This window comes from Triturus cristatus, chromosome 11 (assembly GCF_964204655.1).
Source record: "Triturus cristatus chromosome 11, aTriCri1.1, whole genome shotgun sequence".
Lineage (NCBI taxonomy): Eukaryota > Metazoa > Chordata > Amphibia > Caudata > Salamandridae > Triturus > Triturus cristatus.
The window spans coordinates 1,065,514,493-1,065,531,840 of record NC_140594.1 but is presented as its reverse complement, the minus strand read 5'-3'; the positions used below and the strand labels follow the sequence as shown (position 1 = coordinate 1,065,531,840).

General features: G+C 46.4%; 1 protein-coding gene across 3 annotated transcripts in view; it reads right to left on the bottom strand.

Annotated features, from left to right (window-relative positions):
* Positions 1 to 17,348, bottom strand: part of GNB4 (G protein subunit beta 4) — a 684,865-nt gene that overhangs the window by 24,792 nt on the left and 642,725 nt on the right. The window lies entirely within an intron of this gene.

The window sequence follows — 17,348 nt, the reverse complement described above, 5'->3', positions numbered from 1 at the left end:
AGTCCGGAGGCAGATCTAAATGTCCGTATTGGATGAATTCAGGAGCCATGCCGTCAAGCTGAGGGAGGGAAGATTGGGATGAAACACCCTCCCCTTGTCCTTGGTCAGCAAGTTCGGTAGGCAAGGCAACCTCCTGTGTGGTACTTCCGACAGCTGGAGCAGATCCGGGTACCACCACTGGCGGGGCCACTCCGGGGCTATTAGGATCATCCGAGTCCTGGCCCTGTAAAGCTTCTGTATCACAGCCGGGATGAGAGGGAGAGGAGGAAAAGCGTAAAGCAATGTCCTCGACCAGCTGATCAAAAGTGCGTTCCCCTCCGACCCCCGTTGAGGGAACCTGGAGGCGAAGACGGGGCATTTTCTGTTTGCCGCGTCTGCGAAAAGATCGATGTCCGGTACGCCCCACAACCGGAAGATCTCCTGAGCGACGTCTTCGCTGAGCACCCAATCGTGCGCTTCGACGAAGTCTCTGCTGAGGCCGTCTGCCTGCACGTTCAGGGTCCCTGGCAGGTGAACAGCGACGATCGCCAGGTTTCTCGCCAGAAGCCATCTCCAGGTGGACTGGGCTTCCAGAGACAGGACCCGCGATCTGGTGCCTCCTTGTTTGTTCAGATAGAACATAGTTGTGGTGTTGTCTGTCTGAACCTGAACATAGTTGGTCTGCAGGGATGGATACAGGGACTTGAGAGCTAGGTGGACTGCTCGTAGCTCCAAGAAGTTGATGTGATAAGTCTGTTCGATAGCGGACCAGAGACCTTGTACTTGCAGCTGGCCCATATGAGCACCCCAGCCCTGCCTTGAGGCATCTGTGACCACTGTCTGTGTCGGAGGCGCCTGATGGAAAGGGACGCCGTGAAGCAGATGGGAGCGCTTCATCCACCACCGGATGGAGTCTTTGGCATCTTGATGAAGGGTGATGGGATCTTCCCAGCGGCCGGACCTCTGAGACCACTGATCCTCTAGGTCTTGTTGCAGAGGACGCATGTGCAGACGTGCATTGGGCACAATGTAAATGCACGAAGCCATCGACCCCAGGAGAGATGACACTTGTCTGGCTGTGGGAAACGCTGTGCTGAGAAGCATGCGGCCTTTTTGAAGCATGGAGGATAACCTCTCCTCCGAAGGACACACGCTTGCGGAGTCTAGAGAGGCGCCCAGGTAGTGGATCCACTGTGTGGGATTGAGGACCGACTTCTTGTAGTTGACCTGGAGGTTGAGGCAAAACGAAAGATGACTCTGGAGTCGAGCAGGAGTGGAACTCTTCAAGTCGTCGAGATAGGGGTAGACGAATATCTTCCGCTTGCGGAGAAAAGCAGCTACCACCGCCATGCACTTGGAGAAAGTTCGTGGTGCGGATTTGAGGCCGAATGGCAGAACCCTGTATTGATAATGCCTGCGAGAGATCTGAAATCTGAGAAACTTTCGATGTTTCGCTGAGACAGGAATGTGGAAGTATGCATCCTGTAAGTCGATGGCACACATCCAGTCCCCCTGGTGGAGATGTGGGAAGATCTGGTGCAGTGCCAGCATTCTGAATTTCTCTCTTTTGACAAATCCGTTGAGGAGGCGGAGATCGAGGATGGGTCTGTACTCTCTGACCGCTCCTCGTTTCTGAACAAGAAAATACCGGGAGTACACTCCTAGATTTCTTTGCCTGGTTGGAACCTCCTCTATGGCGTTCTTGGAGAGGAGAGTGGTAACTTCGTCCTTTAAAAGTTGGTTTTGGATGGGAGGGAGTGGCTGCCTCCGTGGAGGTACCTGCGGAGGGGGAGATTTAAACCTCAGCAAGTAGCCATGCTCTACAATATTCAACACCCATCTGTCGTTTGTAATGGCTTTCCACTCTGTCAGGTGAACGGTGATACTTCCTCCCACCGGAGTGGCGAACGAGAGCGGAGGAAGTAAGATTTCACTGTTTCGCGGGCTGTTTGGTAGAGGACTGTTGTTGTTGTTTCGCATTTCCTCTTCCTCTGCCCCGACCCCTTTGCTGAAACTGGGACCTCTGTTGATTCTGGGAGGACCATTGGGGCGTTTGAACGCGCTGGTGAAAGGCACGTTTGTCGCTCTGGCGAAAACGCTTTCGGAATTCTTTACGTTTTTCCAGCCCCACAGCCTTCACGGTGTCCAACTCTGCTTTCATCTTGCTCATTTGGTCATCCGCATGAGCACCAAATAATGATGATCCATTAAAGGGCAGATTGAGAATTCTCTTTTGTGCGTCAGGCTTGAGGCCAGTTAGTCTCAGCCAGGCCGAACGCCGAGAGCAGACGCCCTGCGAGTAGCCATGCGCGGCAAGGTCCGAGGCATCAGCCGCTGCGCTGATGATTTGATTGGCCACCAGTCCGCCTTCTTGTAGGATCTCTGTGAAGTCCCGCCTGTCTTCTTTAGGCAGCTTCTCCGCGAATCTGGCGAGGGAATCCCACAGGGAACGATCATACCGCCCCAGCAGAGCTGAAGCGCTAGCCACCTTCATGTGCGAGGCAGAGGTGTTGCACATTTTCCTGCCATAGGAATCCATCAGCTTGCTGTCCTTCTCAGGGGGGACAGAAGAAGACACTAAGGTCGAGTGGGACTTCATGGCTGCTGCCACGATCACCGAGTCCGCTGGCGGGTCAGCCCTCAAGAACAAAGGATCCTCGGCTGGAGCCTTATACTTCTTCGCTATTCTTGACGGAACCGAGCCCGCCGTAGCCGGAGTGAGGAACGTGGCCATAGCTGGGTCCAACAATCCTGGCACCAAAGGGAGCAGAGGTCTGGGAGCCGACCGATGATGCAAAGTGTCAAAGATCACTGAAGTGGGTGCCTGAGGGATGTGCAGCGCGATGTTCAATTTCTGCGCCCCTCTACCCAGGACGTCTGTGAAGGTAGCGATGTCATCCACTGGGGACACTCGCGATGGAGGTGTAGAGGAAAAAGTAGGAGAGTAGTCCCGGACTGAGGACCTTGTGGATGAAGTCCCAGTGGGCGACCTGGTGCGTCTCCTCTTGTGAGAGCGTTTGCTATGGTGAGCCCTAGACCTTGAGCTGCGCTTTGACGGAGATCTTGGACGTCTGTGCGCGGAGCGGCTGTCCCTGGAACGAGACCGACGGGGAGTAGGTGGCCTTGGATCCCTTGGGGGCGACTTACTCCTGCGCGGTGGAGAATACCTGCGGGAGTAGTCCGATCCAGGACTTCGACATGTGCCAGCGCCTACATCCCGCAACCAGCGAGGTGACAGTCCGAACCTCTCTGGAGACTTGGGTGAGCCTTCCGGAGATATTTGCACGATGTGCAGTCCCGGAGATGATGACTGCTCTCCTGGAGATCGAGACCTCTCCGCGGGAGCTCCAGCTGTACCCTTCGATGTCGAGTTCCTCGACGCCGACGACGTCTGCGTCACCATCGGCAAGCGTGGGGTATGGTGTTCTGGCCTCGGCGGCGGTCTCGACGCCGATCGCGGAGACCTCGATATCCTCTTCTCCGGCACTTGACGTCGACTGGATGACCTTGACGTCGGCCTTGCACGCCGTCGACTGGGTGACTTAGACGTCGACCTCTCCCGACGTCGACTCCTCGACGGCGACCTGGACTCTTTGACGTCAACCTCTCACGCCGTCGACTGGGTGACTTCGACCTCTCACGTCGAGTGGGCGACTTCGACCTCTCACGGCGTCGAATTGTGGATCTCGACGTCGACCTTCCTCTCGACGTCGACCTTCTATGTCGCCGAGTAGGGGTATCCCTCGACGGCGACCTGCCCACTCGCGGCGGAACGTATGTCGCCGCATCTCTCGACGCCGACCCCCTCGAGGGTGGCGGAGAGTGTCTCGACGTCGACAGAAGCCTCAACGTCGACAGTCCAGACCTCCCCGGACTAGCAGCCTTCGAGCCCGAAGGGCTGCGCCTCGACGCCGACTTACTTTTGCGCGGCGGAGATCGATGGGGAGATGAATCCCTTGACGCCGAAGTTGTCTTCTGCCTTTTCGGCGGCCTCTTCGACGTCGACGACGAATTCCTAGGACTCTTGGTCTTTCTGGAGCCAGGAGAGCTGGTGTGTCGCCGTTTTTGCGATTGTGTAGCTGAAGAAGGTGGTCTTGATGAAGAAGGATCGCCTTCACGACGGCTTCTGCTCTTCTCCAGCTGTGCCTGTAGTCTAATGCGCTCTCTATCCCTCAGAGTGCGCTTGGAGAACTTCTGGCAGTGAGGACACCGGTCAGGATCGTGTTTAGATGGTAAACACGCAATACACACCGAGTGTGGATCTGCCAGTGCCATCTTGTTGCCACAAGAAGGGCATTTTCGAAATAAAGGAGGCATTCTGACTGGAAAAAATTCGAGATTTTACTGGAAACCAGCAGAATCAGACCCCAGAAGCCAGAAAACGTCGAAAAATGCTTGAAAAAGCTGTAATTTCCAAAATTTCAGTCAAAAACTGAAGAGCTCAAGCTCCAGGATCCTCACAGAAGGAGCCGGAAAAAAGAACTGGCCCAACTGCCACCAGTAATGCATCATGGGAGCAGGGGGTCTCATGCAGGTCTTAAAGGCACGGTCCCCCTACTCTAATGCCTTAAAGGCAAGGTGTCAGTTTTCTTTGTTTCTTGATACTCTGCAGCAGCCTACTGGCTAATGCTTACAATTACAAGTTGCTTTATGACAATAAAGCAGTGTTGTGTTATAATTTGCCTGATGCTTCCTTTTTTCCTTACGGGTTAGGGGGCACTACTATGCAAACATATGTAATTTACAGCATTGCCATGTTTTGAACATTTTTAGGCTGCATGTATATGTTTTCACATATGTATATATATATATATATATATATGTATATATATTTATTTTCTATATGCTCCGGGATCCCGCACATGGGCGGGGATTATTCATAGATTATGACTTTGATGAGTATCCCCTGGATGAGAAACTTGTTTATCTGATTGAGACTTCTAGCCGCAGAAGAACAAGTCACTTACGGTAATGCTTTATCTAGTAAAGGCTATATCTAGCCGCAGACTCCTTATCTTTGACTTTCCCAAGCGTCAGACTGGATCCAGAAGATTTTTCGTGAGCAGTAGCCCTGTGCACCAGTAGGTGGGTTTATTCAGCTCTAAGTGCGTCGACGTCGTCATTCGTGCTGAAAGGGATGTCCGGAGCACCTATGTAGGTGCCACTTAGGCGCACTGTCGTCAGTTTCTTTTCACGACCTTCCATGCCATAAGTGCAGAGCCATGAAGAACACGGACTACTGGTGTGGAAAACTAGGGCCCTGAAATTGACCAGCCCTGTCACATGAAATCCGTTGACGGAGCAGGAGGATGGGTGGGTCAGTAAGGAAAAAACAAGTTACTTACCTATACACTGTGGTTCTCCAGCATTGATGTCTTTCATAGATCACATGCTTGAATCTTCCCCGTTGTCATGGTGGGAGTTCCACGGTACTTTACTGAGCAGTAGATTAAAGAGTACATAGAAACCTGTTGCAAAATCAATTGAATTTTGCTAACCCATTCTTATAAAGGCCCAAACTTCAGCCAATGAGGAGCAAGCCCTGAGACCACAAGCCCCTTCAGAGCCACCAGACCTCAGATTTCAAGCACAAGTGTGAATAACCACATAAGCATCATGAGGTATAAGTGGCCAGCCTAAAACGGGGAGGTGGGCGGGCCGCATGTGACTATGAAAGATGTCAATACTGGAGAACCACATTGTACAGGTAAGTAACTTGTTTTTTCTACAGTATTAATTCTTTCAAAGATTCACATGCTTGAATCAGAATAGTAAGCAGAACAATATCGTAAAAAAAGCGTTTTAGGGCATGGACACTTTTTCTCCGTGAACAGGAAGTTCTATCAGCAATTTATAGGGAAAGAAAATACAAGTAAATCGTGAAGAGAGAACAATATATTCCTAATACCCATACTATATAAATATACATTTATAAACTCCAGATCAAAACCATATAATCATCCAAATAAGGGACATATGCATATAACTTTAGGAAATAAGGTGTACCTTACTTAAACATTAGGCTTAACACTCCTTGTCCAACCGCCGTATCTCCTTTCCATGCTGTATGCAAACATTAGTGTTTGGTAAAAATATGGTCATTCGAACATGGAGCTGCTCTACAGATGCCAGGGAGCAAAACTCCTGCGAATAAAGCCGTGGACGTAGCCATCTTTCGTGTTGAGTGGGCGCTTACCTTTGACGACAGCGGTTTTCCCGCCTTGTCATGGCAAAAAATAATAGCCGATGATATCCAACGGGATATACTGCTTCTCGTTAGAATGTACCCCTTTGTGGGAGGTGTGAAGGACATGAGCAATTGATCTGATTTCTGAAATGTTTTTGGTTTATCAATGTAGAATTTCAAACAGCGCCTGACATCCAGTGTGTGGAGAGACTTCTCTGCAGGAGATAATGGATCCTAGAAGTATGTTAATAATATAATGGGCTCAATCAGATTAAATAAACTTGGCGCTTTAGGGATTTGTCCTCAGGAGCACTATGTCCTGTTTGAACTGTATAAAGGGTTCTGAGAATTCTTGAATCTCGCTTAATCTCCTGGCCGATGTCAGAGCCAGCAAGAGCACTGTCTTACAGGAGACAAATTGGATGTCTGCATTATGCATAGGTTCAAAAGGTGGTCTCATAAGTTGAGCAAGGACTGTATTTAACTGCCAGGAAACTGCTAGATGCTTTACCAGCGGAAACACAATGAAAAGTCCTTTCATTAATTCCTTTAACACCCTGGAAGACCAAAGCGATATATGTCCAGGCTTTCTTCGTTATCTCGAGATTGCCGCCACACGTACTTTTATAGAGGAATGTGCCAATCCTGATCTTGCCAACTGGAGCCAGTACGGTAATAGCTGATCCAGTGCAGATTGCAAAGGGTGTAGATTGTTGTTTATGCACCAGTGACAGAATCTCTTCCATTTTGAAACGGAAGTTTTATAAGTGGCGAAAGCTCTTGAGCTATCTAGAATGTCTCTACAGTCTTAAGGAATATTATGGATTCAAATTCCTGGTCATGAGGTGCCAAGCGGATACATTCAGAGATTCTATCTGTGGGTGTACCATCTGCCCCTTGCTCATGAGTATCAGATTGACGATAGGTGGGAAGTGGATATGGGGGGCACTGACATCCTTAGAAGCTCTGAGAACCAAAATGGTCTTGGCCATGCCGGGGCTATTAGAATTAGGTGACTAGGCTCTGACTTTATCTTGTGAAGCACTCTTGGTATGAGAGAGAATGGTGGAAATACTTAAGCGAACATTCCTGTCCATCGAAGCTGAAGAGCATTCCCCCACGATCCCTTCTGAGGGAATCTGCTGGCAAACGTTTTGCATTTTTTGTTGTTCAGAGTTGCAAACAGATCCAACTTTGGAGTACCCATCTTATGAAGATCGGGGCGACCTGGAGTTGATTTAATTCCCATTCGTGGTATTGACTTGTGGACCTGCTCAGAGTGTCTGCCCAAGCGTTGTGTATACCGGGGACATGTTCCACCTGGAGTGCTATGTTGTACTTCAGAAGCCACTGACATATCTCCTGAGCTTGCGATGATAGAATTTGTGATCTGTACCTTTAGCTCCATAAGGTTGATGTGCATCTGCCCTTCTTGGTCGTTCCTTTTTTTCTGAATCTCCAGTTCTTTGAGGATGTGGCCCCCCCCCCCCCCATCAGTGAAGGGACGCATCTGTAGTCATTACGAAACTGCGACTTTGCGGCTAGAAGGCGAGTTTGGGAGATAATAGTTTTCCGTATCATCCACCATGACAGGGCTTCATGTATTTCCTAGGTGTGACAATGAGATCATCAAATGAGCAGTGAACCTGGACCCACTGGATATCCAGTTGTTCCTGAAGCGGCCTCATATGCAGACGGCAGTTTGGGATTAATGGAATGCGTGAGGATAGCATCCCCAGCATGGATTTGTACATTCTCACTGAAACTACCTTTTTCCCTTGTATTTGCGATGTTAAATGCATGATTTTGTGGATGCGTTCTGTTATAGGGTAAGCCTATGGCCTTCGGATGCATCAAGGAGCAATTATCGAATGATTGAGCCAGTCCCAAACCGTACAAACCATAGCCAGACATGTGGATCTGTGAGCAACTCTGATTCGTGCAGTCATGCCACAATTTGAAGCCTGTGGTTTTTCGAGGATATATTTCCCTAGTTAACTGTACTGCTTCTAAAGGAATTGTTGGTGCTGGTGAAAAATCCAACCAAGTAGGAAGCAGTGCTCTGGATCTGGGTTGAACAGTACAGAAAGAAGAACGGACATCATTTTACAGGGGTAGGCCTATATATAGCTCTGGACATCACTTCCAGAGATGGTTAGCCGTAGTGTCCGATGATGCCATCTGTTGGCGCACAGGAGAATTGATATGAAAAAATATCAGAGCCAATTTGGCATCTTGAAATATTCAAAAGGTGAGGAGTCTGCAGTTAAACACATTCATCAGAAACATGCTCCTTTGCATGACTGTAGTTTTCAACCAGGCATTGCAAGGGTTTTGGAGTCGGAGCCGCAAATTTCCTCCCTCTGGGCAAAGACAAATAATCCTTCGCAACAGAGGTAATTTTCTCTAACATCCAAGGTTTGGGAAGCGGTCCCATAGTCTATACAGTGTGTGGTATGTGCGATGGAACTGAAGGGAGCTCCAACTCAACGAAGCAGCAGTTTTGGAGGTTTTGACTTCTTAGTCAGAGGGGCTGGAGTTAAAGGAGGTGTGGCATAGGGTTGGAGCCGCCAGAGTCAGTAAGCCTGCAGGAATGTGATTGCCCTTGGCTTAGAAGACAGCCAAGAACATGCAGAAGCTGTAATGAAAAAACCTAGCATAGCATGCCAGAAGGCCTTAACGTACACAGGGTCAGATGACTGACCTGGAAAACTCAAGTCCAATCTTCTTCAATGGAATCTTGTCTGATGCAGAGGAAGAGTTCAGCATTGAGGAATGGCAGTGAGGCTCAGATTGGACCTGGAACTGAGACTGTTTCCTCTAGGAAGAAGAGTAGTTCTTCCTATGGCACTCTTGTGCTTTACAGGATGACATTTTGCCAGAAGCAACTTGGCATCCAGCTTCCTGGTGGATTTCAAGTGCATTGAGGACCACAAACTGCAAGTTGCAGTGTCGTGCTCAGATCCCAGGCAGCACATGCTGATGTTGTGGATCCTAAAGTGATAAAGTATTGCAGCATTTGCAATCAGGCTTCAAACCTGACAATTTTGGGGAAAACATTTAGCCTAGTTGCTTCCCAAATGCTGAGGATTTCTGTGTGTTAAACACTAAGAGCAAGCGCCGCACAAGTGTCAATGAGACATGGAAGAACAGATGCTAATGCTAGCGTGCTGGTTGCCGCTGAAAACTCTGGTGCCATGTTCTGAGGTGAAGTCACAGCTGAAGGTGCATGGTGTCCCTTGGCGGCGATGGACTGACTTATGGAAAATGTTTTATGATCCAGAATGAAGCCTGGAAGGATCATTCATAAGATTAGGAATCTGCTATGCAAATTAACCATCAAAATGGTAACTGCAATCAATGTTTAAATTGTAATTTTTATCCTTCAAAATGTACAGTCATGAGCATTTCAGCCTTAACCGCTGATTCTCATTATCTGTATGCGGACCAAAGAATATGGACTATGTAATAGGCAGATTCATGATTCTTAGAAAGAGTTTGGTTTCACAACCATGCAGATCGATATGAAGACATGCAGTGGCATAACAGAGATGGCCAAAAACCCACAGTCAATGAAAGCGCTGATGACCTGGTTGGAACTCAGCAATTCTTTCTGAACAAATACCCAGAATTCTTGCTTGCGTTCTTTGGGAGGACTTAAACAGTGTGCTAAAAATGTTGTAGCACTAGCTATTCAGAATGCAGTTGCTACTGCTGCAATGCCACAGGCATGTCTTCCTGCCGCAGCTACCCATCTGTGAAGTGGAATGGATACCTCAGAAGCGGATGCAGGTTTCTTCCTCAGGGTTGAAACAATCATGGAGTTTGCTTGGGCTCCTGAAGAAGATACAATGATCTTGTTCTGGTGGTCTGTATTTCTTAGGACGCCTCTGAGTCACCATTTTGGTAGTAACAGGAGAGAAGTTTCTCCTCAGTCAGTTCTGCAAAAAAAGGGAATAAAGGCAATCATGGCAAATGAGCAGAACAAGGTTGGAGCGCTTCATGATCACGAATACTGATGTCTGTGGAACTTTGGGCGGGATGTTTAACTTAGCAGAGTGGGAGGGGGAGAGTGAGAGCGAAAAATCTATTCCTCTTTTGCCTATGAGGATGTTCTGCCGCAGGCTGAACATCAGCAACATGCACTGGTGGATGGTCTTAACTGCAAAATGGAAAAACTGGAACACCAGCAGAGAGGATTTGGAGGAAGTAGCAGAGGAAGCAAATCTCCAGACTTATCACTCAAAGCCTTATTGGTAACAAAGAAGCCACTTAAGTAGGTGCGATGGAGTGCCATCCAGAAGTAAAGTGAGAGGCTAATGTCCTCATCAATCTCTTTGATATAGAGTGTCTTGATGCCTATCTCCTTGACACAGTGGTATGATGAAAAAAGTCTCGAAACTGAATGTCCAGAAGTTGTGTGTCAAGATGGCTAGTGCTTCGATGCTGAACATTTTGGAGTCGTCAGAGTACATTTCTTCTTCTTCGTCTAGTTGTCTCTGCTTTGGGGTCAATGACGTACCTGCAGAGAAGCTTGCCCTCAACTTTGAAGAAGTCAGCATGGTACCGTGCCTTGACATCGAAGTACATGGCATGGCCGGATCCATGCAAGTGGCCAGAACGGCCAGAGTTGCTTTCATGGTAATACTGCTTCTTCTTTTCCTTAGATCATCCTCTTTAGAGTCTTTTGGTGGAGAAGATATGGTTGCATGGCAAAAGGGTGAATTTTTGGGCAGTCCGGTAGTGTTATTTTTTCACCTCCTTCACTCTGTAACCATCCCTTTTCCCCAAGAGGAGAATCCTTAGTTGACTCCATTTGTAATTTCTTTTAAAGAATTTTCAGTCCTTAACAGAAGGCAGTGGTGGTAGGTAAACCACTCTAATTAGGGTCAAAAGCTGCCTTCTTTCTCTTCAGGAGATGCACTTCACTAATTGTGAGGCAGATAAAAAAACATTCCACTGATGCGAAAAAAAGAAGGTGGAAAGACTTCTAGCATGTCTAAGACGTCAAAGTTGAATGAAGTGATAAAAATGGGAACTGTACGGAGAAAATCTAAACAACTAAGAACGAGTAAACATTGAAGTGTTCTGAGATCCACTCCGCATGAGCAGCAAAAAAAAAAAAAAAAAAAAAAAAAAAAAAAAAAAAGAAGAAGAACTGGGCATGTGAGGCAACTGCCAGGAAAATAATTGCAAAAATATGGAAGCTGCTTGCTTTTGGTTCTGATAGCATTCAGCCTATCGGGCTATCTTTTTCCTTCATATAATTTATTCTATTCCAGTGTTTCTGGTCGTCCTTTCTTGCCATGTTTGAGGTTTCACACTGCAATGCTGCTTTATATATTGAGAAACAATGCGGCCTACGGACTTTATGCGTGCAATTGAGAAGGATTATGTTGCTTACCCTGTAAGCAGCTGTTAGTAGAATGTAGTGCTGTAGATGCACATGCTTATGCCATCTAGTGTTGAATCCGGACTTCAAAGAAGTCTTTTGAGTCACAAGTTCGAGTGACTCCTCCTCTTTGTGGTAACGCGCATAGACATCGACTCCATTATTAAATTGTTTTCACACAGATGGGTGAGAATGGAGTGTAAAGTAAGTGTAGTAAAGAGATGTCCATGAACAGCCAAAAATGAAGGTAAAGGGTAACTGCAACTGCCACATGGGTCAGGGTCCGCGAAGGAGGGTGGGCGCATGTGAATCTACTGCATTACATGCCAAGAACAGATGCTTACAGGGTAACATAGCAAACACATAATCCGTTCGAGGCATGTGCAGCTGTAGATAAACGCTTTGCATAGACTGTAAAGCAGTGCTCCTCAAAGTGGTGGCTAACCGGTGGGCGTTGCATTTGTTTGAAAGAGTGTACATAGCACTGCCTGTCATACATGAGGTTGTTGGTGTGCTAGAACATCCATACAAAAATGCTTTGTGAAGGTGTGTGGTGTTGACTATGTAGCTGCTTTGCATACGTCAGCTAGTGGGATGTTGCCCAGGAAAGCCATTCAAGATCCTATTTTTCAAGTAGTGTGCGCTCTAGGGTGGTGTAGGTTGAGTTCTTTGGCATTAACATAACATATTTAAATGTACTTAATTATCCACCTAACTATGTTGGATTTGGATATTGGCTTTCCCTTGTGTGGAGGCGAAAACACAACAAAAAGTTGCTATGTTTTTCTAAAGGTTTTAGTTCTGTCAACACAGTACATGACATCTTAATGTATGAAGAGCCCTTTCTGCAACAGTCTGGTTGTGGAAAGAAAAATGGCAGCTCAATTGATTGGTTTAGATGAAAGTGGGAGACTACCTTTGGGAGGAATTTTGGGATGGTGTGAAGGACCACCCGGTCCCTATGAAGTTGGAAGAAAGGTTCTTCTAAGGATAATGCCTGGAGCACACTAACACGTCAAGAAAAATTTAAGAGGGCAGTTATGTAGGGGTTCGAATCAAGGACTCATTAGTCTTGTGAGAATAAAGTTACAATTCCAGGAGGGTGCAGGTGGAACCCGGGGTGGAATCACTCTTAAGCTCCTCCATGAAGGCTTTAATAACAGGTACTTTGAATCAAGACAGGTGTTGTCTATTTTGCAGATAGGCAGCTACTAATGCAAGATGTAATCTAATAGATGTGAATGCGAACACAGAGAGCTGTAAATGCATTATGTAAGTAATAATGTTTTGTGCTATGGCATTTAATGGATTAATTTGTTTGGACAGTAACAAACAAACCTTTTCCATTTAGCTAGATAGCATTCCCTTGTGGTAGGTCAATGAACTTCTTTGAGACTGGTCATACATTCAGGTGGGAGATTGAGGTAGCTGAATTCTATGACCTCAGGTGTCGCTAGGTTGAATGTCTTGGGATCTGGGTGCCTGATTTCTCAATGGTTCTGAGTGATAATGTCCAGCCTGTTTGGGAGGTTCTGGTAGGCTACCACTGAGAGATATGGCAGTGCTGTAAACCAGGGCTGTCTCGCCCATGTGGGAGTTAATAGTATGAGTGTGAGACATGCTTGCCTGAGTTTCTGAACCAGAAACGGGGGGGGGGGGGGGGGGGAGGGGAGAGGTTGGAAAAGCGTAGGCAAATATCCTTGACCAATTCATCCATAGAGCATTGCCCTTGGATAGTGGGTGCGGGAACCTAGAGGCAAAGTCTGGGCATTTTGCATTGTCTACGGTTGCAAATTGAACTATGTGTCAAAACTTCAATTTGTGGAAGCAGGGGAGCAGGACTTGGGGGTGGATTTTCCATTCATGGAGTTGTGAGGTCTGCAAAATCATGGTCTGTTCCCGGAAGGTATTCCGCTTACGGATGAATGTAGTGATGTAGAGCCCAGCTCCAAAGGGCCTGAGATAGCAGTGAGAGCTGTTTTTGCAGATAGTACAAGGTTGTTGGATTTTCCATTCGTGGACTTGTTGCCACATCCTGCGGAGGTCTGAAAAATCGTTGTGATGTAGAGCCCAGCTCCAAATGGTCTCAGATAGGAGCTGTGGACAGTGTGTCCCTCTCACCCCCTGTTTTGTAGGACAGTACAAGGTTGTTGTATTGTCCTTCCGGACTAGGAAAACCTTGCTGATCAGGTGACGTAGCAACGCTTTTAATGTTAGGTGAACAGTTTGAAGCACTAGGTAGTTGATGTGGAGAGATTGGTGCTTGGAATACCAAAGACCCTGGACTGTGAGGTCTTGTAAGTGTGCACCCCAGCCTATGACGGATGCGTTCGTTGTCGGAGTGATGGGGGGGACAGGGTCTAGAAAAGGCACCCCTTTAATAGGTTGTTGGTACTCCGCAATGACTGTTCTTACTGTGACTTGCTGATTGGGTAGAAATTGAGAAAGTAGTGTTTGAAAAATTCGAATTCTTGCTGTATTGGGATAATCTAATTCTAGTTGTGTGTTCAGGATAGCTCCCAGATACGGCTGAATTAGTTGAGGTTCCAAGTGAGATTTGCTAAATTGAAGCTGAAACAGAACTGATGAAGTAGATCTATGGTAGCTTAAGTGTACTGCCGGATAGACAATGAATAGTGGCCTTGATGAGCCAGTCATCTAGATAAGGGAAGACATGGATGCTTTGTCTGCGCAGATGTGCTTCTACAACTGCTAGGCACTTGATGAATGTCCGAGGGGCAGTAGTGACCCCAAAGGATAGAACTTTGAATTGGGAGTGTTTTCCTCCTATCACAAACTGTAGGTATTTGCGATGTGCTGGGTGTACTGGAAAGTGAAAAATGCATCCTTCAGAACGAGAGCTGCGAGAAAGTTGCAGTGTTGGAGAAGCGGGATCATGCCCTGGATTGTGACCATATGATAGTGCTGACTGGATGTAGTGATTTAGTGGCCTTAGATCTAAAATGGTCCGTAATGATCCGTCCTTTTGGGGGATTAGGAAATATACGGAGTATACCCCTGACCCTCGATAGTGTAGTGGGACAGGTTCTATAGATCCTTTGGGAAGTAGACCTTGAACTTCTTTTTTGAGCCGTGTTTGATACTCCAGTGATTGCCTGAGGGTACAAGGTGGAATGTTTGAGGCATGGTGCTGAGCTCCAGACAGTAGCCATGTTGGATAATGTTCAAAACTCACTGACCTGATGTTATTGACTGCCATGTGGGTAGATAATTTTGTATACGATACCCCGCAGGTGTTATATGGTCAGGGGAAGGTGAGGGAAGTCAATATTTGTTGGTGGGTGTTCCACCGCATCGGGAAGCACCTTTGCCACTACCTTTGATTTTGTTGCCCCAGTAGGAGCCTTTGTAATGACAGCTGTTGGACGAGTACTGATCTTTGCTCAAGGTAAAAGGTGGAGGCTTCAGGAGTAGTGGTTTTGAAGCCCCCACAGTAGCCGGAGCGGCAAAATGAGCCCAGAGGTGTAGGTGTCTTAAGACACCCTATTGACTTCACCATTTCTGTGTCTTTTTTAATTTTCAAGGGCCTCGTCGACTTGGGGCCCAAAGAGATGTTACTCATCAAAGGGCATATTTAGTAGGTTTTGTTGTACCTCTGGCTTGAAGCCTGAAATACAAAGCCAAGCGCGACGGCTGTGCAGGATGCTAGTCTCAATCCCTTGCGTTGCTATGTCAGCAGAGTCTAGGGAACAACATACAGAGGTGTTAGGCATAAGCTTGCCCTTCTCAACAAGTTCGTGTGCCCTTTTCCTGTGCTCATCAGGTAGATGTTGGAGGAGCTCCTCCATTTCGTCCCAGTGAGCACGGTCAAACCTGGCCAGAAACCTCTGTGAGTAGGGTGATACGCCGATGGTTTGCAGATTGGACTAACCACCCTTTTCCCTGCTGCATCAAGCACTTGCTAGACTGACTATTGTAGTGGGTCAGGATTCTCTTTGAAACTTATTTGCCTGAAGAGTTCATTCTGTATATTGAATAGCAATTTTAACATTGGGTTCGCATACTACTTTTTTTTTTTTTTTACCTTTTATGGATATTAGATGGACCACCATAATGAAGGAAGGAAATGTTACTCCCTTGTAATCCTAGTTCCCGAATTTGTGGGCTACAGATTTTTTTTAACTGGCAATTCTACGGTGGTATATTGCATATGATCTAAAAAACACAAATTGACATCCTGCTAGGCATGATGAGGAACCATTTCATGCTTTTCTTTATAGCAAACTAGACAGTTTTAGGTGTGCTTTTAACCTAACGTACAATTTGACATGTATGTAGCTTTTCTGCCCTCTAGCACTTGGACTCTAAAGATTGACTCTCCAATCAAGGCCTTTCTCTCCTGCTTCTATTCACCAAACAACAGTAGTTATATTAATATTAATAGCCCTACTGTAGCAAAGGAGCTTAAGGAGCCAAGGGGGGTAATAGTTACTACATGGAATATTACCAGCATCTCTGGTAAAAGGGAGTCGGAGGACTGGGAAACTTATGTGGCACCTGTGCACACTGTGTGCTTGTAAGAAACTTGGTCACAACTTTATAGAGCAGGATGGTTTTGTAGCTTTTAATTCCCCCGTCACCACTTTGAGGAGCGGTAGCCCTAAAGTGGGGCGTCTGGTGACCATTGTTTCCACAAGCCTAGCCCCACGAATTTAGAAGAACCTTCTACAGCTCCCTTATTATCAGCTTGTCTCTTTTATGCTGGGCATCAATTTGGACGTTACAGTTATACATTTTACAACAATGTTTTTGATTCATCACATGGAGGTGGTTAATGCACTTAAAATAGATTTGGAAACTTATATTGACCAGAATTCTTTTATAATTTGGGCAGGAAAGCTCAATATATCATAATGTCTAAACGAGTGCGGGGGAACCATGATTTTGAGGGAAACACCGTAGTACACTTTCTACACAGTTCATATGGTTTAGTGCTCAATAATTTGACGTTGAAATTAAATCTGAAGCTAGTCAAATTTTGAGGTACTAGTGACCACCACCGCTTAACTACATTCATTGGGAGAGGCACTGGTAGTAATATTGACCACAATCTCATTTCAGATTCCAATAAAGGAATCAACCTAGATCAACGAGTAGGGCCTAACTGTATTAGCGACCACAACCCAGAGATCCCACATATGAATCTCAATCTCCCAAAGACCCCAGATTCAGGGAAAATCGTTAATATTTCTCCTGTAGGTCAGAACAGTGTTAGGATTAAATGGGCTGGTGTTAATCCAGCTGGTTTTATAAAGAATTTGGTGGCAAAGAACTGGGACCAATTGCTAATCTCATTCCATTAATCAGAGGATTTCTTAAGGTATTCAAAAAAATAAATTAGAGAGCATGTGTTGGGAGTCTGCTGAAAAGGGAACAAGTAGACCTTTCTAAGGTTACAGTGGGTCAGTACAGAGTATGGCATGAGCAGTCAGGACGTAAACTGTACCTTATGATAGTTAACAATATACAGCACAGATAGCTTTTAACTTGCTTCCACCTTCTTATTTTCCATTATGTGACTGCATTCCCTCAAAATGAGAGCTGGGGTTCACTTACTAAGAAATGTCCCTGTGATAACCGATCAGACCAGTCCACTCAACACATTACACTTTTTGTACATTTTATCTGATCCTTTTACATTTTTGCATGAATTAGGAGACGCAAGACTATATTATAGGGTTGCCCTGTTTCTCCCTAGAGTAATTAGCATTAGAGCGTCCTTAAATGATGCCGGAAACCCGAAAACCTAATTAGGTTAGAGTGTGAATT